General features: G+C 47.5%; 1 long non-coding RNA gene across 1 annotated transcript in view; it reads left to right on the top strand.

Moving 5' to 3' along the window:
• Positions 1–23002, top strand: part of LOC138720595 (uncharacterized) — a 512056-nt gene that overhangs the window by 199767 nt on the left and 289287 nt on the right. The window contains exon 2 of the long non-coding RNA XR_011337440.1: positions 3657–3681. This is a non-coding gene — a long non-coding RNA (uncharacterized lncRNA). The remainder of the gene's footprint in view (positions 1–3656; positions 3682–23002) is intronic.

Raw genomic sequence — 23002 nt, 5'->3', positions numbered from 1 at the left:
CTCTCACTGCTCCGTGTGGTTGCTGCTTTGGTTTCCAGCCTAGTTAATTCATTGGCTCTTTGCAGGACAGTTGGCTTGTTAGACAGGGTCTTGGCTTTTACTGAAAACATGGCTTAGCCTCATTTTTCCTTTTTTTTTTTTATTTTCAGGAAAAATGAAATTTTCTGTTTATTTTTCCCTTTTCATCTTTCTCACAAGACGCATCTTATGTGCTGATAAGGCACTTGCAGGATTAGAGACAGGAGGTCCGTGTTACATTATTGGCACTACAGACAAGCCCTTGATGATTTTATAAATGTAAGTACCTTTCCAAATCAATAAATCAACATTAACATCGCTTTCGATTGCTACAACATGTCGAGGGAATTTGCTGGGTAATTCTTTTTCTTCCTGATTAACTTATTTTCTCCAGGTAAAATACAGACACTTCCAGGGCAGATCCTCATCTTGATGTCCTGGGTTTTCAACAACTCCATCTCTGAATGCTCACTTGGATGTAGCCCAGCTTCAGCTGGGCACTGTGGGAGGGGGAAAAAAAGTGATCTTGTGGTTTTATTCTCTTTCAGAAAGGAAAAATCCAATGCCACAAACAGGGATAAAACCCTGCCCCAAGCCCTCTGGGAGCAATAGCTTGGGAAGTGCTTTTCTCTTTCCCTAAGTCACACATGCTTGCTTTCTAAGGCTGCCCAGATCTGCATTGAAATGGAAGAAAGGAGCTCAGTGTTTGGGTCGGGTCTGGGAATAATACACGTTTTGAATCGCCTGGTGAGTGCAACGCACCCCACCTGCTTCACCCCCTCAATTAGGGCCACTGAGCTAAAGCTGCTTGCTTGGAAATGCCCCGAAGACACGTTTGCACAGTCCATTACCTTATCTCCAATGGTTTTATTGTCACTATTTATTAAAGACTCTGAAAATGTGCAAAAACTGCCTCACTCTGCAAGGAAAAGGCTTTTTATGGGCTTGGGGGAGGCTGAAACCCAACCGCTTGCATGAAAAATCACTGCTCCCCACTTCTAAGGGGTGAGGGAGCCGAAACCTGCTCCTGTGGGCACAGCAGCCTGATCCCTGGGCAGGAAACTTTCCCAGCTTCTTTTTTTTTTTTTCCTAAAACATTTTGAAAACAAGGCAACCGAGCACCTCAGCCTCTGGGCTCTTCGCTCAGTGTTTGAGTCCGGGCTGGGAATAACGCAGCCTTATCACACGTTCCCTCACCTGGGGTGAAATCCAGCTCTTGCACTGGGGCATCTCCCTTCAGCTCATACCCCCTCACGGTCCCTTATTACCAGGTATAGATTAACCTCACGTCTTTTAAAATATTCTTGACCACAAGCAGTTTGCAACTACATGGCTTCTGCCTCTCCATCCCTCCAAATCTAGGGTCTCCTTCTGGCTTCCATCTGTATTTTCTCTCCCAGTATTTTTGTCTCTGGGATTTAGGCAAGAAATGCCTTTATTTTTGGGGTATTTTGTCTTTTTTTTTTTTTTCTTCTTGCTCACAGCATCCTAATATCTCGATTTGGGAGAAGCCAGGCGGTGATGTGGTGGCTTGGGCTGCCCTCTCTTGGCATTGCTGCAAGTTGCACAGAGCAAAGTCCCTAGCCAAAAAAACCCTCTATTTCAAGACAGCATCTTCCCTATTTCAGCTGCCTCCCTCACAATGCTTGATGAGAATTCCTGCTTTAAAGCTCTTCCATCCTCAGCTTTCATTACATGGTGGTCAGGTTCCTTGTTTTAAGGTCACGGACCATATTGCGGCTCCGTTATTCGGGCACATCTGTCTGCCAACTTCCTTAATGAACCTTTTCAATCTCGCTTTTGGCCCTACAATAATAGCTCTGAAACAGCCCTTGGGGGAGTAATTAAAGATTTTTATTTTTTTTTTTTGCACAACATTTGTGAATGTGACCTCCTGCCTCCTCTCCCCCCTCCCCGATGGTGGAAATCACTGCAGTGCCCATGTGATAAGGCACGAAATCCCCCTGAGTCATGAGGGCAACGCTGCTCGATAGCGCTTGACAAGTCCTGTGACTCCTTCTTGGCAGGCAGGCTGCTGAATCTCATCAGCGAGATGGGGAAAGGTTACAGCCGAAGGTTATAGCCAATCTTTTCATTTTTTATTTTTTTTTAATACATACAAATTTGTATAATATTGATCTGGTTAACTTGCTTATCTGCAGCTTGCTGGGTTTTCACTTTGCAAGGTGCACTGTGCTTCCAGCAGGAATATTTAGGGGAGGAGGCACATGGTTCCAGAACCTGACCTGGCTTCGGGAAGGGCTGTTGCTCAGCTTTGGAGATTGTGGTCAGCTCCTCTGTGGTTTTCTCTGTAGTATCTCCAGCCCATCGTAATTTTTTTGCTATGAGGTCTTTGCATTTGCAGAGAAGAGATTTTGGAGAGGGGGGCGGGCTGCTACTTGCAGAGGCCATCTGGGTCACTGCTGGACTCAGCACTGGTGAGACCGCTCCTCGAATCCTGTGTTCAGTTGTGGGCCCCTCACCACAAGAAGGATGTTGAGGCTCTGGAGCGAGTCCAGAGAAGAGCAACAAAGCTGGTGAAGGGGCTGGAGAACAAGAGGAGCGGCTGAGGGAACTGGGGGTGTTTAGCCTGGAGAAGAGGAGGCTGAGGGGAGACCTCATTGCTCTCTACAACTCCCTGAAAGGAGGTTGTGGAGAGGAGGGAGCTGGGCTCTTCTCCCAAGGGACAGGGGACAGGACGAGAGGGAATGGCCTCAAGCTCCACCAGGGGAGGGTCAGGCTGGACATTAGGAAAAAAATTTTCACAGAAAGGGTCATTGGGCACTGGCAGAGGCTGCCCAGGGAGGGGGTTGATTCACCTTCCCTGGAGGGGTTTAAGGGACGGGTGGACGAGGTGCTGAGGGACATGGGTTAGTGTTTGATAGGAATGGTTGGACTCGATGATCCAGTGGGTCTTTTCCGACCTGGTGACTCTATGAGTCTATGATTCAATCCTAAAGATGCTCTGAAGGCCACGGTCAGCAATGTGTCTGGGAGCATTTATTTTTCTGCAAACACTTCATATTCTCTGCCCACGTCCCATATCCACTGCCGCCCTTTGATGGGCAACATGAGCCCATCCATGAGGACCCTCTGGTCCTCAACCACCACCTAAACGCTGCGAGGAGGTCCCTGGCTGCAGCAGGGGAGGGAGGGGGTGGTGGGGGCTGCGCCAAAGCCTTCATCCCTGAGTGTTGCTGCCATCTGATGCTCAAGGCCAGGAGGCGCAGGGAGGTTCCAGCCAGACCCTGCATGCAGGGCAGGCAGCATCCCCACACCTCCAGTCCTGAGTTCAGTTTGGAGCAAGAAGGACATTGAAGTGCTGGAGCACATCTGGAGAAGGGAGAGGAGCTGGTGAAGGGGCTGGAGAACAAGTTTTAAGAGGAGTGATCAGAGGGCTGGAGCACCTCCCATACGAGGACAGGCTGAGAGAGTTGGGGTTGTTCAGCCTGGAGAAAAGAAGGCTCCAAACGAGACTTATAGTGACCTTCCAGTACCTGAAGGGGCTACAAGAAAGCTGGGGAGAGTCTGTTCACAAAGGCTTGTAGTGGTAAGATGAGGGGCAATGGGGATAAACTGGAGAGGGGCAGATTTAGGCTTGAGATAAGGAAGAATTTCTTTGCCGTGAGGGTGGGGAGGCCCTGGCGCAGGTTGCCCAGAGCAGTGGTGGCTGCCCCATCCCTGGAGGTGTTGAAGGCCAGGTTGGATGGGGCTTTGGGCAGCCTGAGCTAGTGGGAGGTGTCCCTGCCCATGGCAGGGGGGTTGGAACTGGATGATCTTTAAGGTCCCTTCCAACCCAAACTATTCTATGTTTCTATGAGTGGCTGAGGGACCTAGGTCTGTTTAGCCTGGAGAAGAGGAGGCTGAGTGGAGACCTCATCACTCTCTGCAGCTGCCTGGACACTGTATTGAGATGGGTGCTGCTCTCTTCTCTGAAGTAACAAGTGATAGGAGAAGAAAAAACGGCTTCATGCTGCGCCAGGAGAGGTTTAGATTGGATATGAGGAAAAATGTCTTTACTGAAAGAGTGGTGAAGCACTGGAACAGGCTGCCTGGAGAAGTGGTGGAGCCACCATCCCTAGAGATGTTCAAAAAGTGTGCAAACATGACACCTTTGGACATGGTTTAGTAGGAGTGGTAGTGGTTGGACTTGATGATCTTAGAGGTCTTTTCCCACCTTAGTAATTCTATGATTTTAGGATTCATCCCCCAGGAGAACACACAAGGCACCATCTGGATGCCTTTTCTCAAAGGGGTGCTGCTTTTGCAGGTAAATGATGCTCCTTTCCCAGGCATCAGATCGAAGACCCTTACAGACAGCTGTGAGTAGTAGGAGAATCTGAGCAGGGTTTCAAGGTAGCCTATGACACTTTTCAGTTACAGGTTTGTCTTTTTGGCTAAGCACATCCAAAACCTGCAAAATAAAACACCTTCCTGCTCACCACAGCCAGGACTCTGGTCCTGCCAGAACTGTTCTCCCTCATCTTTTTTCTGTCACAGAGGTAAAGGAATTATTTCTTGAGTAGACGGGATGATGGGGAGGTCTGCAGAAGGGCAGAGGAACTTCTTCAAGTCAGATCTCATGCGTTCATTATTCTCTGTAGTATAGTGATGTTGCTGCCTGTAATGACCTTTTATTTATTTGGTTCTTGTTAATAAATACTTGTTTAGTGTTTAGTGTTTATTTATTCATTTTATTTATTGAGTAATCTTCAAACCCCTCGGTGGCAGGTTCCTTACTCTACATCACTTTTGCAGAGGGTTATTTTTTCCATGTGGCTTTATATTCACAATTATCACTTGCCCAAATGAATGTGAGTGCATGTGAAATGGATTAAAAACCAGCTCTTGTTCTGCCCAGAGAGAACCTCAAAGTGGAGTCTGTGCAATCTCCAGAGGATCTACCAAGGGATTTCGGTGGTTTCACTAGTGATGACTTTCTGTTTCCTTCCTGCTGGTTGGTAAGGGATGACCTTCAGAAGGCAGGAGGTCTACGTGGCTGAACACGAGTAAACACAGGGTTTGGAGGTCACAACATTTGGGGTTGCCTTTGTCTTTTGGCGAGGTGCTTCTCAGCACTGGGTGGGGGCTCTGAGGGTGAGGAGGGCAGAGATTAAAGGTGATGGTGCATCCAGAACTGATGGCCCAATGTTCTCATGGGACCCAGCCAAGGAGCTTCATAATTACTATCATAGAATCATAGAATCATAGAATAACCAGGTTGGAAGAGACCCACTGGATCATCGAGTCCAACCATTCCCATCAATCACTAACCCATGTCCCTCAGCACCTCGTCCACCCGTCCCTTAAACCCCTCCAGGGAAGGGGACTCAACCCCCTCCCTGGGCAGCCTCTGCCAGTGCCCAATGACCCTTTCTGTGAAAATTTTTTTCCTATTGTCCAAAAACTATGCCAAAAATCAAGGTTTTATTTTATTTATTTGCCACAAAGCTTACCTCTGTGCAGGTCATGATGGGAGCTCCTGGGCCTCCTGCCAGCCAGCAAGACCCCAGTTTGATGGTAGAGCTCATGCCATCAGACACAGGAGTGGTGTGTGACCTCCGGCCTTTGTCTCAGGTAGGAGAAAAGCTTTTTCTTTTATTTTTTCCTTTACAACTGGAAAGACCCCTTCTGTACACATGGTTGGTGGTCACAGGGCATTCAGCCACTGTCTCTGGCACTTCTTTTGTAGCAGTTACTTACTAGAAGGGTCATTGGGCACCAGAACAGGCTGCCCAGGGAGGGGGTTGAGTCACCTTCCCTGGTGGAGTTTAAGGGACGGGTGGATGAGGTGCTGAGGGACATGGTTTAGTGTTTGATAGGAATGGTTGGACTCAATGATCCGGTGGGTCTCTTCCAACCTGGTTATTCTATGATTCTATGATTCTATAGGGAAACCACTTCTCCCTAATTTTAAGGTTTTTGGCTTCGCCCTCTGCTTTGGATCAGCACAGCGTTAGAGGGTTACTCCAAAGTTTGAGGAGCACGTGCTTATGATTCAGGGATGAAGGCTCATTGCAAAGGCATGGTGAGCAGTAGATCCCTGTCCTCTATAAGGACATGGTCACGGGGACCTTTGCGAGGGGGCAGCTGTGTTTGTAAAGAGCAGCAGAGAGCAAACTGAGAAACTTTATGCCCTGGTGCTCAACAGGGTCTGGCCAAGGCTTGCTGGTACCCTATATCCTTTCCCACCGTGCCAGCAGGCACCTGGCCGAAGCCATCGCGATGTGCAAAGAGATTTAGGTAATACCAGCTCTGTGTTTGGGGTCTGAGTGCTTCTTTCAATTTAGCTTAACTCAGTGAGGAATTGACTTAAACTAGATTGATATAAGCCACTCTTAAAAGATTTAAGCCCCATCGTAAGAGGATGTGCTCATGGTTTTACACTGTATTAACCCAGGCATTTGAGTAACAGCTCCAGGCTAGGTCCATACTTGGCTTTTATACCAAATTACTGCTGTTCAGGCCTGCCTGTTTTTTTTTAATTAAATCAGATAAAAACGTTGATGTGGATTCACTTGCACTGATGGGAAATTATCTTACAGTGGGTTAATTCTGGGAGTCATCTACCTTTCCCAAAAGTGGGGGCGAGGAGGGTTGTGTTCTCAAAGGGGAGCAGGTTTGTAACCCAGGTAGCACTTAATGCATTTCAGTCAGTGGGGAGAAGAAAAGAACCTAAATTTCAATTTAAAACAGAAATGAAACTCCTTTACTTCTTGCTGTGGCCAGCAATCTCCTAAAAAGGAGGGAGGGCAGAGATGGTCCCATGCATGGGGCAGAGCCAGGACTCTTGGCTGGGCTGGCGCAGTAAATATCAAGGTGGTGATTCCCCTGTGATTTCCCACCCTAAACCCAGTAAATTTGGCTCACACATTGTTTTTTAGGATGTGCCACAGCTCCGACTGACAGGAGATGTTGGTCCCACGTCAGTCTGGACACCCACGAAAGCCGAGCTCAGCTGCAAAACAGCAAGTTTGGGCTAATCCCTCTCCTAGCACAGTATATCCCTCTCATGTATACGCCGCTGCTCTCTAATAGTATTAATAATTCTCCCTTTATTTCTCATTCAAACACTCTTGGAAGGATCATCCAATTTAAATCACAGCTTCTCTAGTTAGCGTGTGTCACCACGAGAGGGCAATAAATCATCTAATTACAATGATGGAGCTGGTGTCTTTTCACAAAGCCACCCATGATGAACTTAAATGGATTTTAAACATTAATATAATAGGCATTTAGTAAAGAATGGGAAGGAAAAAGAACATTTTAAACAAGCCAGCAGGTTCCCCTGAATGTATTTGGGATGCGGGGCTTGGATTGGCCACCACAACCATCCTGATGTGCAGTGAGATGCTGGAATTAAAACCGAGGAAGGGAGTCCTGCCTCTTTGAGATGCTAATTCAGGTAAAAGCTCATTTTGAGGAGAGCAGACGTACTGACCCTAATGATTCAGAGCTATTTGGAGAGCTAATGGAGGGTTACTAATTTCAAAGCATATCAGTCTCATAAAAAGTGAAAGAAGATGGTTCCTTACTCAACTGTCCTGAGGGATGTCTGGAAGCTAACTGGTCCCTTCCTGAGCCAGTCGCTGGCTCCACGGGCGATATGTTCTGCCACTTCTCCTGCTGGGGTTTGGCCCTGTGAAAGTCACTCTGTACCCCAGGGTGATGTTGTCAGGAATGGGGGTGGAAAGCTTTGTGCTCTGAACCATGGCCACTCTAACCCAGGGCGGGTATTTTTGCTGTAAAATGGCCCCATTCTTTGCTTTTAGATCTTGGTGGGTGTTTTGTGGCTCCCATAGGCACATCCCCAAATAAGGGTACTGGTGGTGGCATGAGCAGTCGGTTCCCACCTCCTGTGGGTTGAGTGCTTGTGGTGACCTTGAGTGGTTGCTGGTCATGAGCTGCTGGAGCGGTGAGGGTGGAAGATGTCCCTGAGTCAAATAACTTGGGACAGGTCTTGTCTTAGCATTCAGTGCTCTCTGGTGGGTGTCCCACACCCTCGATGTTCTCATGTTCCTCGTCTTCCCATGCTCTTATAAAGAGTCTGCTTAGTGACAAAGAATCTCATTACAACTGATTACTTTGCTGGGATCCCAGGAAGCAGACTAGTCTCCCTTTTATCCCCACTGATGGGGAAGCCCCAGATCCTGTCTTGGCTTTGTCTCAGCCAGGCTCTGGGACAACAGGACATCAGCATCATCTGCCCAAGAGGTTTGGGGGGTTTTAAGAGCTGAAATATAAGACATCCCTGGCATATTTGGGTCAATTAATCTCTTCTCTTGCTTGGCTGGATGAGATGCTTTGCTGTTACAGCTGCCTCCTGTGGAGCTTGGAGAGTGGGAGACATCAGAGCTTTTGTACAAGAATCCAAAATGCTCCTGATGAACCAAGTTCAGAAATGAGCTGATACAAGTTCTCAAGGCTCAGAGCTTCTGGGTACAGTTAGGGGGGAAGAATTAGACACGCGAGTGTAGAATGGAGAAGAGAGGAAGAAGCAACGGTATTGGAAGCCAGGTTGTGAAAGCAGAGAAAATCACATTCTAAGGCCAATGTGGCACTAAAGAAAAACTTAATGTGGAGATTTATTATATAAAAGAGTCAAATGTGAACCCTGGTAGGGAGTTGTCCTGCCTCGTGTGCTCCTTCTAGGCATGAGGGAAACAAGCATGTCCAGATTGGGGCTTCAAAACATTGTAAGCAACTTAGACAGAGTTCAGAGGAGAGGAACAGAAGTGATCTTGGGCAATGACCGGTGAGGGAAGATGGGCTACAAGCCTCCTAAAGCAGAATTTGGCCCTCCTGTTCCTTGGGAAAAGGTCAGAGCAGCACTTGAGGCGAAACTGGTTTGAGCTGGGGAGCAATGACGTGGTGAAGGGAACGTGTGGAGCCTCCACCTTGGAGCTTTCCAGGACTGGAAGCTCCTGGGGATGGATTTGGTCATTGACACCTTCCTCAGCACCGAATTCATGACTAACAGGAGCAGAGCAAGCCTGTGATGGGAGCATTATTAACTCCATCCCCGTGGTGGAGCTGGGAAATACTGCTTGCCATCACCTCTGGAGGGCCCCTGGAGACCTGCCTGTGCCTGAGCCCTGTTGCTTTGTATCTTTTCAAGAACGATGCTGATGATTAGCCTTAAACCACAATAAAAAGCAAGGAAGACAATGTTATTCTGCCAACAAGACCTAGAGCACAGACGATGCTTCAATGTTATCAACAGAGATGCTGCAGGCAGCAGAAAACATCAGGAGAGGACATATGTGCTGTAAATAAATGTTAGAGACCAAAGAAAGCCCATGCTATGAGTTATTTTGCAAAATAAGGGGCTGGCAAGAGCTGAGGTCACCACATTTTGCAGCAAGTAAGTGAGAGAGTAATGAGATAAACGTCAAGGGTTCATGTATAGATTTACCCTCCGTGCGGCATTGTGTCTGTCTGGGTCATCAAGAAGAGTCCGTGGGTCCCCCTGGAAGCACTTATCAGTGGCTTCCATTTGCCATGAGATGGAGGAGGACGTGAGTGGTGGGTGCTGGACACCCTGACAACACTTTTCCAGCTCTCTTGGGCTAATATTTCCCAGGCTTTCCCCCATATCAGCACTGGGAAGTCTGTGAGGGCAAGTGAGTTCAGTCCCAAACGGAGCATGAAATGGAGGAGGAGGCCATGAAGACACAGAGCTCAGCCAAGATCTGCACTGATTTTCATAACTAATAAAGATCCGGTATGAATATGAGACTGAAAGACCTCAAAGCTGATTAAATCTGTTTGATATTTGAGGGTTTTCTTCCCCTCCCTCCCCTTTGTTAAAGGACAGTCTCCTCCTTCAAAGTGAGTGATGGTCTAAAGTCGTAATGCTGATTATTGCTGAGATTCTCACACCAATGCGATGGGGAAAGGGGCGGGGGGGGGGGGTGGAATAAAAATCCCTGTAGGGTAGTTTAAAGTCGGCGTGAGTAGTGTGTAATCTACCCAACAGGATTGATCCAGGTCAGGCATTAAAGGCTAAAATGGATTAAACAAAAGACATTCCCCTTGTAACAAGAAGGAAAAACTTCAAAGGTGGGATTTGTTCTTGTTATGACAAAGGAAGTGGATTTACCAAGTGCCTGGGGGCACACCCCTCCGCGGCTTTCAATTTGCTTGAGTTGCTATGAAGAAACAGGACAAAATGCGTGGGGGTTTTTGCCGCGCGCTTCGGCGCTGCCGGAGCCCTCCCTGGGGTAAGAACATTGGGTTAAGAGGATCGACTCGGCGCTGCTTTTTCTTGTTTTGTTTTGTTCACTCTTTAAGGGGTAAAAAAAAAAAGAAGAAGAAGAAAAAAAAAGAAAGTGTGGGGAGGAAAAGCAACAAAAGGCAGGCAGGGAGAAAGGAAGGGCTGGTGGCACGTTAGAAGGAAACGGGATGGTTGAGGGTGGTAGGAAAGGGTGGGACAAGTGTGGGCAGAGGTGAGATGTGATGTGGAATGGGTCCTTCAAGGCAAACAAAGACCAGATTCTTCCAGCTAGGGGTGAACAGGGCCAATCTTGCCTTAAATACCAGCTACTGCCCACACGGATATGCCTTTTTCTCCTGCCCCTCACCAGTCCCACCGTGGCCAAGGTTGGTGCAGATTCCTGGACAAGAAGAATTGCAGCTGTGGGCTGGCACATCCCCAGTTCTGCGCCTATGGGGAGGAAAGGGAACCTTCAGGAAAACAAATCTCACCAGGTCTCCAGGTGAGCATTACAGCCGCTTGCTTTTATGAGACTTACACCCTGCAGAGGGGGAATTATTGGTTTCTTCTTGTTCTTGAACCCACTCCAGAGCAAAGCTAATTCTCCTCCCTGGCTAAGGCGCGGTGGCAGCGCGCATGCTGGCAGCAGGGCAAGGTATCCACAAGTCATGGTGACAGCGAGCCCTGCTGCCTACAACTCCGCTCCCTCCACCTTCTCCAGGTCCTCCTACCACTACAAAGGACCTACCGGGACTCTGGCACCAAACACCTCATGACTCGCCAAGGAAGTCCATAACACCCCAAGCTTTTCCCATCACTGTGCTTTCCCAAGGCCTAAAATGCACTTTTGTGGCTGGTGCATCCAGGTCTGGATCATCTCAGGCTGGCCTGGGCTGAGCTCCTGGGTGATGCAGCAAAGGTTCTGCATCTTGGGAATGTGGTGGCTCCCGTAATCTGTGATACCTCTAGTTGGTGGGATACAAGCTACAACACAAAGGAGGCTCCTTGGAACCAAACTTGTATCTTTTTTAACTAATTCCTTAAGAGAACAAGCCTCTTGGTCTAATCTGCCTGATTACAGCCCATGTGTGTACAAGTTTTCCGTGTTAAAGCCAGGCTAAGTCTGCTAGGAAGTGAATCCTCACTCTTGTGCAGCACAGCGCTACTGTATCTCTAATTACCCAGGTAATGCAATTAGGCAATTGGGTCTAAGCTGGCGCTAAGAGGAGAGGTGCCCAGGTTTGTGCAGAGACAGGGCTATGGCAATTAAATGTGACACACTCAATTATGGAAATGTGAAAGCATCTTTGGGAAGCTTCGTCTCCATCCATGCATGTTCTCTATATTAACCTACAGATCTGAGCTACAACTCATTTATTTGGGGTCAGAGAAGAAGGACTTATTTTCTTTTGATGCCTGGTGCCCATAATGAGGCTCAGAGATATGATTTAGTAGTGGACAGGTACGGTTGGACTTGATCTCAAAGGCCTTTTCCAACCAAATGATTCTGTGATTCTATGATCCTCCTGATGAGACATTCCTGGGCGGAGAGCAGGAGGGAGCATCTCACTTCTAGCTGGGAAGGACATTGGAGGACTGATTAGGACTAATAAATGGCAAATAAGGATGCTCACAGCTACCGCAGAGCGTCTTTCTCTTTTTTTGCAGTACAGTTATTTTCACTCAGCATGCCCAAATCCCTTTGGACACAGGTGTTAACAGCTCCTGTTGAGAACCTGTCCTAGCAAGAGCCCCATGGGAAAACTGTCTGTGGAAGAGGGCGGTGGCAGAGGTCCACAGACCCTCAAGCAGTGGGGATGGCAGAGGAGGGTATAGTGTTTCATTTTGTCTCTTAAAGCCAAGGCTAGTAGGGTCCTCAGACAGGTTAGAGCATAATTTCCAAGTAACCAAAGGAAGCCCTTGCGTGCAGAACACATGATGAAGCTGCAGACGTCATCACTGTAGGAACCCATGCAGACCCATAGGACCATTCTTGACTGGAAGCAGTTGTGTGGCAGACCAGTGGATATCTGTGATGTGAAGGTGTGAAGGTGTCACTCCAGGCTTAACTTATCTGACCCAGCCAGCAGTGACTGTCATTGCAGGAGAGGGGCTGCTGAGAGAAGAGCTTTGGGGCAGAATGGTGAGGTTAGGCAGATTCAACTTGTTGTACTTGTAGTCAATAAAGTGTATGCAAATCTTTAAAATCAGTTCCATTCAATGGTAAATAATTTATTTCTGTTTGAATGCATTGTTGAGCGGTTCCTGCTGCAGTTTGTCCAGCTCCATTGCTCTCATCATTTTTTATCCCCTTTCTGAGGGTAGTTGGGAGGCTTTCCTGGAGTTGTCATCTTGGACATCTTTTGGTGTCTGGCTGAATAGAGGGACATGGAGTGTGTCTCTCTGCTGGGGATGTGGCTGCAAGATGCCCAACACAATGACTCAGCCTGACATCCAGAGATGGGCTGTTTCAGGTTGCCCTATGACTCAGTTTCCCCTCCCTAAAGGAGAGAATGAGGCCACATAGGCCTTCTCCTTGCCTTCCCCAAGCAGAGGGACAGGGACCGACACCCTACAGTCCATTAACATCCTCCCATGCCCTCTCTTTTCAACACTTCAGATTTTGGTGTCTTTTTTGGGGTTTCAATTGTATGCGATGGAAGTGTTTTGCATCTCCTGGCACAGCAAGGGGTTGTGGTCAACCACACCAGCCCCAAACATCTCCTAGGTGGTCTCTCCTCAATCCCAGCCCACTTGGTGCATTGGGAATCTTCTCCACCTAAGCCAAACATTGCATAAGCTCTTTCTTTGCTTTGTCTCAGCAGGCATTTACACACCGAGGCCACAGCAGGTGGTCCTGAAGGCTGGCAACTCCTCCATCCTCTGTGGATGTCCAGCTTCCTGCTCCTTCTCAGAGCTTCAAAATCTTGATGGCTTTTTCATAGAATCACATGGGTGGAAAGGACCTTGAAGCCCATCCAGCTCCAAGCCCCCCTGCCATGGGCAGGGACACCTCCCACCGGATCAGGGGCTCCAACCCCAACCTGAACACCTCCAGGGATGGGGCAGCCACCACTGCTCTGGGCAGCCTGGGCCAGGCCCTCCCCATCTTCACAGAAGAATATTTCTTCCTAAGATCTCATCTCAATCTCCCCTGTTTCAGTTTAAAGCCATTCCTTCTCATCCTATCCCTGCACTCCCTGATCAAGAGCCCCTCCCCAGCTTTCCTGGGGCCCCTTTCAGTACTGGAATCTGCTCTAAAGGTTTTGTTTGGGTTTTAACAAATACCCTCTCACTTTGATTTGTTTCTCTCGCACCTTCTTAATTTCTCCTCCCTTGAAATGTGTTTATGCACCCTGTGAGCTTGGCACACTGAAAAAGCAAGTGCAGGTTTGCAGGCTCTGCAGGTGAGCTTTCAGTGCTGGGTTGAGCAAGGAGCCCTTGCATGCAGGGAAAACATTTGCCTGATTATGCTCTACCACCGCTGAAGCTCTTGTTTGCACCAAGATTTCAGTGCAGCCAACTTTAAGAAAAGGGTGGGAAGAAAAAGTAAAAATCCAGAAAAGTAGAGGAGGCATCGAATTCATATGCTATGGGGCAGTGGGGGAAGCACCGTGGTGGTGCTAAAAGAGCAGCAAGATCTTGATGCTGGACACCATGGGGCAGAGATAATTCCACACAGCAGGAATAGTGGGAGGTGTCCCTGCTTCTGGCAGGGGGCTGGAACTGGATGGGCTTTAAGGTCCCTTCCAACTCAAACCATTCTATGATTCTATGATTCCATGAATATGCCATCTGCAGAAACCCATTCAGGCTTCTTTTATAGGAACTGAGGTGGTATAACGGCATTCAATAGCAAATAATTTAAATATTGCCAGTCACGTCACATTGTGGTTGTTTGGAAATAATTATATCCATATCACAGACAGTAAATAATAGATGTGCTTTCACTAACATTTTATTCATGTTCTGTTTTAATATGGCAAACTTAGAAGTAATTTAATCTCCCAGTAAATTGAACTGGTAGGGGGTTCTTCACACAGAAGATTGCAAGTTATTAATTCCAGGCAGTCTTCATCTTGTACAATTAGTCACTGTTTGCAGCTGGAAATGTTTTATTAATTTTCCATAGCAGTTGATTTTCCACAGTTTTCTCAGTTTAAATTAAGCAGTAAGAGCCGCTGTTTCTTCTTAAATAAATTTCCTTTCCACAAAAATACATGCCTCTGGCTATGTCAATTTTCCCGTTTGATTAAAGTGCCAGCAGGCAATTAATAACTTAATGCATTTTAAAGTACTTTTGGAAAAGTAATTTGAATAGCCAAACTTGTATATTTGAATTGATTGTTGCAGAAGATTTAACACACGTTCTTAAATCACAGAACCTTGTAAAGGACAAATGAAGAGTTGTAGAAGAAGTAGGCACTGCCCGACACCGTATCCAAAACACAGAAGGATCCTCTAAGGCTCATCTTATCATAGCATCACAGAACGGTTTGGGTTGGAAGGGACCTCAAAGCCCATCCAGTCCCACCCCTGCCATGGGCAGGGACACCTCCCACTGGATCAGGGGCTCCAAGCCCCATCCAACCTGGCCTTGAACCCCTCCAGGGATGGGGCAGCCACAGCTTCCCTGGGCAACCTGGGCCAGGGCCTCCCCAAGCCCACAGGAAAAAATTCTTCCCAATATCTCATCTCAATCTCTCTTCTTTCAGCTTAAAAACGTCCCCCCCCTCATCCTATCCCCACACTCCCTGATAAAGAGCTCTCCTGTAGGCCCCGTCTGTAGGACACTCGTCTTCTGGGAGTGTCACCCTGGTCTAGGAGAAGGCTTCAGCCTCAGTTCATGCGAGTCCGGGTGCAGGATTGGAAAAGGAGAATGGACTTGCTGCATTGACTGAACTTTCTGTAAATTAGGTCCTTGGAAAGCCCTGAGGAAGTGAGTATCTCTAGTGACTTCACTGCATGGGCTGGGACATTCCATGCATGGGTGGCTCCCACCACCACCCCCCACCTGCTACTAGGTGGGTCCCAGAGGGCCCTTAGGGTGATTCAGATGTAACTTCATTGCTCATGTCCATGCTCATTCCCATATCCATGCCCATGTCTATCCAAGGTCAGTGCAGCATAGAGGCAGAGCTCAGCAGGACCAGCTGAGCATGACCACCTCCTCTTAATACAACCCTTCCCTTGCGCAGAAACCAAAACTAAGGCTTAGAGGGACCTTAAAAGGCCTCCTTATCCATGCCTGGCCCTCAGGTGGCATCAGCAATCTCTAAACTAGACAGACATTTGTCTAAATGCCTCATAAAGACCCTCCCAAGACCTCACCACCTCCTCCAGCCTTTGCCATCCTTATAATTAATTTTATCCCGCCGTATCTTCCTTTGGTGCATCTCCCTATGAAGCTTGTGAGCAGCTCACATCAGCGCAGCAGCGTGTGCCAAGGTCCTTACAGGTGGACAAACAAGGTGTTTTGCCTCTCACACCTGACAGCGAGATCCAGCAAAGCACTTAAGCACCTTCACATCCAGATAAACAACCCCTTCGAGTCGATGGCATTATTCCTCTGCTTGCCTTAAAGCATGTGCTTAAGGACTTTGTTGGATTGGATTTGAAATGCTTGAGCCCTCATCTTTATCTGCCTTAAAATCAGTCTTGAATTGGATTGTCTTATATTCATCATTATTTCTTTTAAGACATCAGTAGTTCTATCACATTTCTTCCTTCTGCAGCCGTTAACAAATGTCCTCGCATCACCCAGCTGGGCAGCACAAAAGATAAACATGGATTTCATCTGATCCATCCATGATCTGGAAAGAGATTCTTTTTCCTGATGCTGAGATGACTTTCCTGACCATCTCGATGCAGAAGTGGAGACAAGTGTGGGGTCCCAGGAGGGAAAAGGAGGCGTGATTCGTGTTGTGGCTATCAGCGTTTCACACATCTGAGAGCGTGGTGTGCCCCAGCTGAGAACTTCAATTCACTTAGTGCAAGATGAAATGGCAGCTGCGTTGGACTGATAAAACAATAATAATCGTGATGAAATAATAGGATTAATGCCAGCTATTACTGTTTAAACAAAAGGTCATTTTGGCAGATGTAATTTTATCAAGAAGCATCAAAATATCAGATATGTTTCTGATTTTTTTTTGAGGAGAGGGAACTAAGAAGACAAAAAGAGGACTTTGAACATGCCAGGACTTTTCTGGGCTCCTGCATTTGGCTGGAAGCAGCTCCAGGTCTGCAAACAGCAGGTCTCCAGCTTCAGTGACAATGTGGCCAGAGTTCCACCATGACCAACACCAGGTTCTGCTGCTCCAAAACTCACCCACAAACCACGACTTTGTGGCTGAACTCTTAGGGTGCTTATTTTTCTCTCACATCCTGAAACTATGGGCAGGTTTCTGATTTCTGCACCAGAAAATGTCCAGCTGCCTTGTCTCGAAAAACCGAGGCAACATCGCTTGGGTTCCCATCTGCTCTCAGTGGCCTCTTGGGTCCCTGTGTGTGGCCCCAGCTCTTCAGGGACACACGAGTTTCCAACCCTGACTGCTCTGCGTTTCCTCCTGGACTGGCTCAGAGCCCACTGTAAGGATGATGGAGCTAAACTATATATACATGAAAATATGGTTGTATAGGTCTGCTCCTTGCTTAGGGCTCTGTCAGAAGGAGAAAAGTTGATTGGGTCTTTAATCATAGAATCATTAAGGTTGGAAAAGACCCCTAAGAGAAAGTCCAGATGTCAGCCCAGCACCACCGTGCCTACTAAAATTAAATTTGCGTGTCTCCCTTCTGCTGGATCTCCAGTTTTCTGCTTTCCCTCTGGAACCTGCCCTTACCCTCCACTGTAACCCTGGGCTTGACCAGTGCGTCCCACATTCCTCTTGGAGGAGGGACCCTGCTTCATCCCACTGCTGGGGGACACCGTCTGGGCTCTCCATCCTTCCTCGCTGCCCCATGGGTTGGCTTTTTCCCTTCTCTGGAGGTCAGAGTGGTGTCCTTGAACCTGCTGTGCATCCTCACCACCACAGGTACAACGTCCTTGGATTCACTGTTGGCTTCCCCATATCATGACAGCTTGCACCCAAACACGCGCTGTCAGCCTCAGGCTACGCGTTTCAGAAGCTCCCAGGATTTCTTGGCATCCTGGGACCAGAGTTGTCCATCTTCCCCTCCTGCCTGCTCAAGCTGCCTCCTCTCTGCTGCTGCGGGTGGTTTCCAGCTTGCTGGGTGCGTACCTGCAAGCAGAGCCCAGTTAAAACCAGTGCACCCCAGTTCAGCGAGGTGAGCAGGAAAATTGCTTTATTTTTTGGTTTGCAAGCAAGCGGTGCTTTCCCGTGAAACCCAAAAGTGGGTCTTCCCTTGGCTTTGGTGGCTGAAGTGCAGGACTGTGCTATTTGCAGCTGAGAAGTTGCTCTCCCACTGCTCCTGGATCAAATGCAAACAGGAGCCGTGGGAGGCCAGCCCGCCTCTAACCGTGTGAATCAATCTGAGGGAAAGAGACAAAATCCCCAAATCTCAAAATAATGAAAACAAAGATATCCACGTAATAAAATCTGCAAGAATCACAAAGACAACATAACTCAGATCTCAGCTGGCTCAAAGAAAGTGTCCATTAACAAGGGATTAGTGGGAGGGAAGTACACAACCAGTCAATAGGAAGTGAAAACACATCGCACAGTCTCCTAATATCACAGTCCAAGGCAGGGTTAGGAGGAAGGTTCTGTTGGGCACGTTAGAATAAGAGCTACTTCAGAAATCTATCAAATGAAAAAATCAAGCTATGCAAAGCCTGTTTTTTTAAGAAACCTTGAGGACTTCTAGCTCTCAGTTCAAAGAAAAAACATCCTGTTCTTTCACTGTGCACGCTTGTGCATCCCACGCGTGCTGCACTTCACCATTACAACTCAGAAACAGAGACACTTTTCTTGTCTTGGGGGCTGTGTATCTCCTTGCACAGTTGGGTCTGGGCTGGACTTGCACCTTTTGGAAGTCCTGGTAACACAAACAGGACTAAAAAATGAGTGAACTGTTCTCCCTACTGCTGTTTTCCAGCTAGTCCAGGCGGGTCCAGACCTCTTTAACTAAATTTCATTGAAATCAGATATCCTTTGAAAGTCACTGCGGGATTGTGGAGTATTTCTTAAAAAGCAGGACAGGAGAAATCACTGTGTAATTAAATATGCAGAGAGCATAGCATGTGTGAGTGATACATTCATTTGGAGTAATACATGCACTTGCACTTCCATCGTTATTTAGAGATTAAACCAGAGCAGCTCCTTAGTGCTCACGTCTGCCTGAAGCCCCCATGGGCTGCAGCATGCTTTGGGGTCCCACCTGAAGTCATGAGGCATTAAACCTCATCCCAAAACCCACGTGAGCCACCGCTCTTAAATGAATTCTCACAAGCCAAGCCTTATTTTAGTAGCTCAATGTTTTAACTGGTCTGTGTTAAGAAGATGGGAGGGGAGAGGCTGGATGGTACCCAACCTCCGGCCACGGTGATTCACAGCCCCTCAGCGGGGGGGTTAGTCTGGCTGCATCAGAAACGTGGCCAGGTTCTAAATAGGGGCTTAATCTGAGTTAAAATTAAATGGGCTTAATCTAGGCTTAATCTGAAATAATACCTCCGGTGTTTTGGATGTGTGGGCACTGTCTCAAAGGGTCGGAGGTACCAGCCACCGTCCTTCACAAGCCCTGGCTCGTGCTGCTGGGCAAGCCAGTGGCACAAGCAGCATCCCACTGCCTCCTGCAAACATCTCTGGGTCACCGTGTCCACCAGCAGTAGAAAGGGATGTTGCTGTCCACTTGCCCATGATCTGTAGGTTGGAGACGTCTGAGTGCCAAATATAGAAACTCATGAATTGGTAAGCTTGTCGACACCCTCCCAGGACTCTTCACATCTCTGTTGTTCCCCAGTGGAGACAGACAGAGTCCTAGAGCAGTGCAGACACCGTTGAAGGTAGCACACAAACGGTTGTGGATACAGTGCCTGGAGGTGAGCTGGACTTAGCACGCGTTGACTGTCCAAATCCCTCTCCAGGCTTTGGTCCCTGTTGCTGTCACAGGTAAATGCAGCCCTGGTACGAAGGCTGTGGTCTAGCAGCCCATCCTGCTGGATGCAGGTGAAACCCTCTGCCTGAGCCAGGAAGAAAAGAAAAATGCAGTGGGTACAAGAGGGAAAGTACAAAGGATGTGAGACGGTGACAAAACTCAGTGACAAGGACACTCTGGTGACCCAAGCTAAACAGGACCCTGGTGATGCTCAGCCAGGCACTGGGATCATATACATGGACTTGAAATCTGAGCAATAAAAGTAGCAAAAAGATGTTTCAAGAGTAGATGAGGGGCTTTCCCATCATCAAAGGCCACAATAAGCCCTGGCCAGCACTTCCCTTGACAAGCACAAAGGAATGCGTCCAGGAGGAGTAAACAAAGCAGGAGAAAGGGACAAGTAGGACAATGCAGCTGGCTGAGAGGCACACTCAGTCCTCCATGCTTCTGGGGACAGAGGACAAGACATGGAAAGAGAGCAGCTGGATGCAATTCCTGGCACTAGCTCTGATCCCGAGTACAGGAGCTGAACTCTCAGATTCCTATTTGATTCAAGAAGGAGTTGTGATAAACTTATCTGATATTTCTCACCTATGACTGCCCACGTCTGCCCTTAGAGTGTGCCAGTAAATAATTCACTGCCAGGTTGATGGCCCAAACCTGCTGAAATCAAAAGGAAGTCTTGCTTTTAGCTGACTTCATCTGCCTTTGGATGCAGCCCCTGGGAGAAAGCAATGTAAAGCTCAGCCCTTATTAACCCTAAAGCCACCTCAGCACTCATCAATCTATTTGCCAGAGGCAGCAGCAGGTCCTGCAGGACCCATCCCTGGAGGTGCTCAAGGCCAGGTTGGAAGAGGCTCTGGGCAACCTGATCCAGTGGGAGGTGTCCCTGCCCATGGCAGACGGGTTGGAGCTGGATGATCTTTAAGGTCCATTCCAACCCAAACTTCTCTATGATTCTATGACCTTTTCCAGCTCAAATATCCACCGATGAGGGCAGGTGCTGTACCAAATGTTGTGTACCCATTGCCAGAAGATCAGGGCACCTCCAGCTCTGATTTATGCTTTGTTTCTGCTAGCTGGGTTTGCAAATTCAAAAACAAACGTGGTTTCCAGGATGTGTGCCCTAAATCCTGCTCTGGCCTGACAGATTTAGGTAAGCATTGGTCTGAGTGGCATCATGCTTCTTTGACAACAGCCTCTGTGTTGGGACAGGAGTTATATGGCTTTGCTTTCCTTTTTGCCCGGCGATTGGTGTGCAAACACCCGCTACCTGGAAAATAATGTATATTGTCTTGAGGATTTATGTATTGCCAGCTGCAGTTTATGAGATTCTGCAAGCTCTGCTGGTAGCTTTGTATACTGGGGGTTTCATTTTAGTGTCATCAGCCACAGATTATGACTGCAAGGGGTGCCTGCCTTTAATCTCATTTTTGAAGGAATTAATGTTATTAGTTTTGATGAATTAATGGTATTTAGGTGTGCAAGGTTAGCATGAATTAATGTCCACCTATTTCTGTTGTGTGGCTGACTGTTGTAAAAGGACTCTGGTAAGCAATCTTTACACAGTCTCTGTTTCCATCCTCTTCATTCTTTTGTAATGCTCTTTCAGGAGATTAAAAACGTTTGGGAATTTTTTTTTTCTTTCTTTTTAAGTAAAAACAAAGATTGAAGATTTTCCCCTGGGTAGGCTTGACATTAACTTAGCCCGTGCTGAGTCACAGAAGGCTAACAAGCATTTGGGAGCCCAACCAAAAGGCTCTGCTTTATCAGTGCTGCATGTATAGGAATAATTTGTGGCTCAGCTCAGCTTTCTGTGGAAGTTTCGCATTCACAGAAGCATAGAAAGTCCTGAATTGGAAGGGACCTACGAGGATCATCAAGCCCAACTCCTGTTCCTGCACAGGACAACCCCAACATTCACATTGCGTGTCTGAGAGCGTTATCCAAATGCTTCTAGAACGTTCTCAGGCTTGGCACCGTGACTGCTTCCCTGGGGAGCTGTTCCAGTGCTCCACCACCCTTTGTATGAAGAACCTTTTCCTTGATCTGTTCAGCCTAGAGAAGAGAAGACTGAAAGGAGACTTCATCACGGTCTAGAGCTTCCTCACAAGAGGAGGAGGAGGAGCACGTGCTGATGTCTTCTCTCTGGCCACCAATGATAGGACTCAAGGGAATGGCAGGAAGATGTGCCAGGGAGGGTTAGGGTGGATATTAGGAAAAGGTTCTTCACTCAGAGGGTGGTGGAGCTCTGGAACAGCTCCCCAGGGAAGCAGTCATGGCACTAAGCCTGACAACATTCAACAAGCATTTGGACAACAACCTCAGACACATGGTGTGAACATTAGGATTGTCCTGCGCAGGGACAGGAGTTGGACTTAAAGATCCTTGTGCGTCCCTTCCAATTCAGGACATTCTATGATTCTATGTTTCTGGATGGGGATAGCAGAGACCCTGGCAAAGGCTGATACCAGCAACTGATTTGGCACTTGTGAACGGTTCCCTGGGCAGCTGGTGTGCTTCTTCCAGTTGTTTGAGATGACATCACTTAATCACTGGATTAACATCACTTTTCTGATTGGGGAAAAAAAGTTCAGCATAAATATTATATGCTTCACATCAAAATGGCTGTGGCAGGTCACGTTTTGAATGTCTATGCATGGGCTGAGCAGGCTATGCTTTGAAATGGGTGGACAATCTGTTGAATACAATATTCCCTTCCAATTCTTGAGGAGTAATTCTACCAGCAAAATAGTTTTCTAGAATAAAGTAAGTACAAATTTGAGTTCTGAAGAGCAGTGCCATGAACACCAAGACCAGGTATTTTACATTATTTTAAACATGACATTGCGATACGCAAAAATACTCCTTGCATTTGTGCAAGGAGCCTTGTTCAGTGCCTTACGCAACATAAAGCAGGTGTCCACTGTGGTTCCCTTGAAAATACGTGTAGTAACTGCTGTAGCCCCGGTGGCCATCAGGAATTTTCCTGTGACAGGACAAAGTGCAGCAGATGAAGGACCTCAACAGCTTGTGGTTGTAGCTGCTCTAGGTATTGACACACCACAGGAGATGAAGATGCTGCACAGGGTGAAGCAGGAGGCAGGTGGGCTGATAGATGGTAATGGCAGCAGGTTGGATTTCGTGGAGGTGCTCTTGGAAAGCTCTAAGGCTGTCAGGTTTTATTTGTCATGTCTCCAACCCTCTAAGTTAAAAAGTACACCCTCTTGAGCCATATTCAACTACAAACACAAGATTAGCTTCAGTGTCACAGGCCTTTTTTTAACTTACCTCCACTAGCCCCTGTTTCTGGAGTACATTTATATTAAGCTTTCAAGCTACTGTCAACAAACCCAAGGACTAAGAACACTGATTGTTAAAAAAACTGACACTCCTCTGCCTTCCCGTGGTCCCAGAGAACAGGGGCTTGCTCTGTCATGAGATACTTGATAAGATCTAAAAGGTTGTGGAGAGATGGGTGTTGGTCTCTTTGCTGAAGTGATAGATGATAGAACGAGGGGGAATGACCTCAAGTAGCACCAGGGGAGGTTCAGATTGGATATTGGGAAAAATTTCTTCACTGTAAGGGTTATCAAACACTGGAAGAGGCTTCCCAGGGAGGTGTTGGAGTCCCCATCCCTGGAGGTATTTAAAAGGCTGGTACATGAACTACTTAGGGATATGATTTAGTAGTGGACAGGTACAGTCGGA

The sequence above is a fragment of the Phaenicophaeus curvirostris genome, chromosome 5 (genome assembly GCF_032191515.1).
Source record: "Phaenicophaeus curvirostris isolate KB17595 chromosome 5, BPBGC_Pcur_1.0, whole genome shotgun sequence".
NCBI classification, from domain to species: domain Eukaryota; kingdom Metazoa; phylum Chordata; class Aves; order Cuculiformes; family Cuculidae; genus Phaenicophaeus; species Phaenicophaeus curvirostris.
The sequence above is the reverse complement of the archived record's forward strand: the minus strand, read 5'-3'. Positions and strand labels throughout refer to the sequence as shown.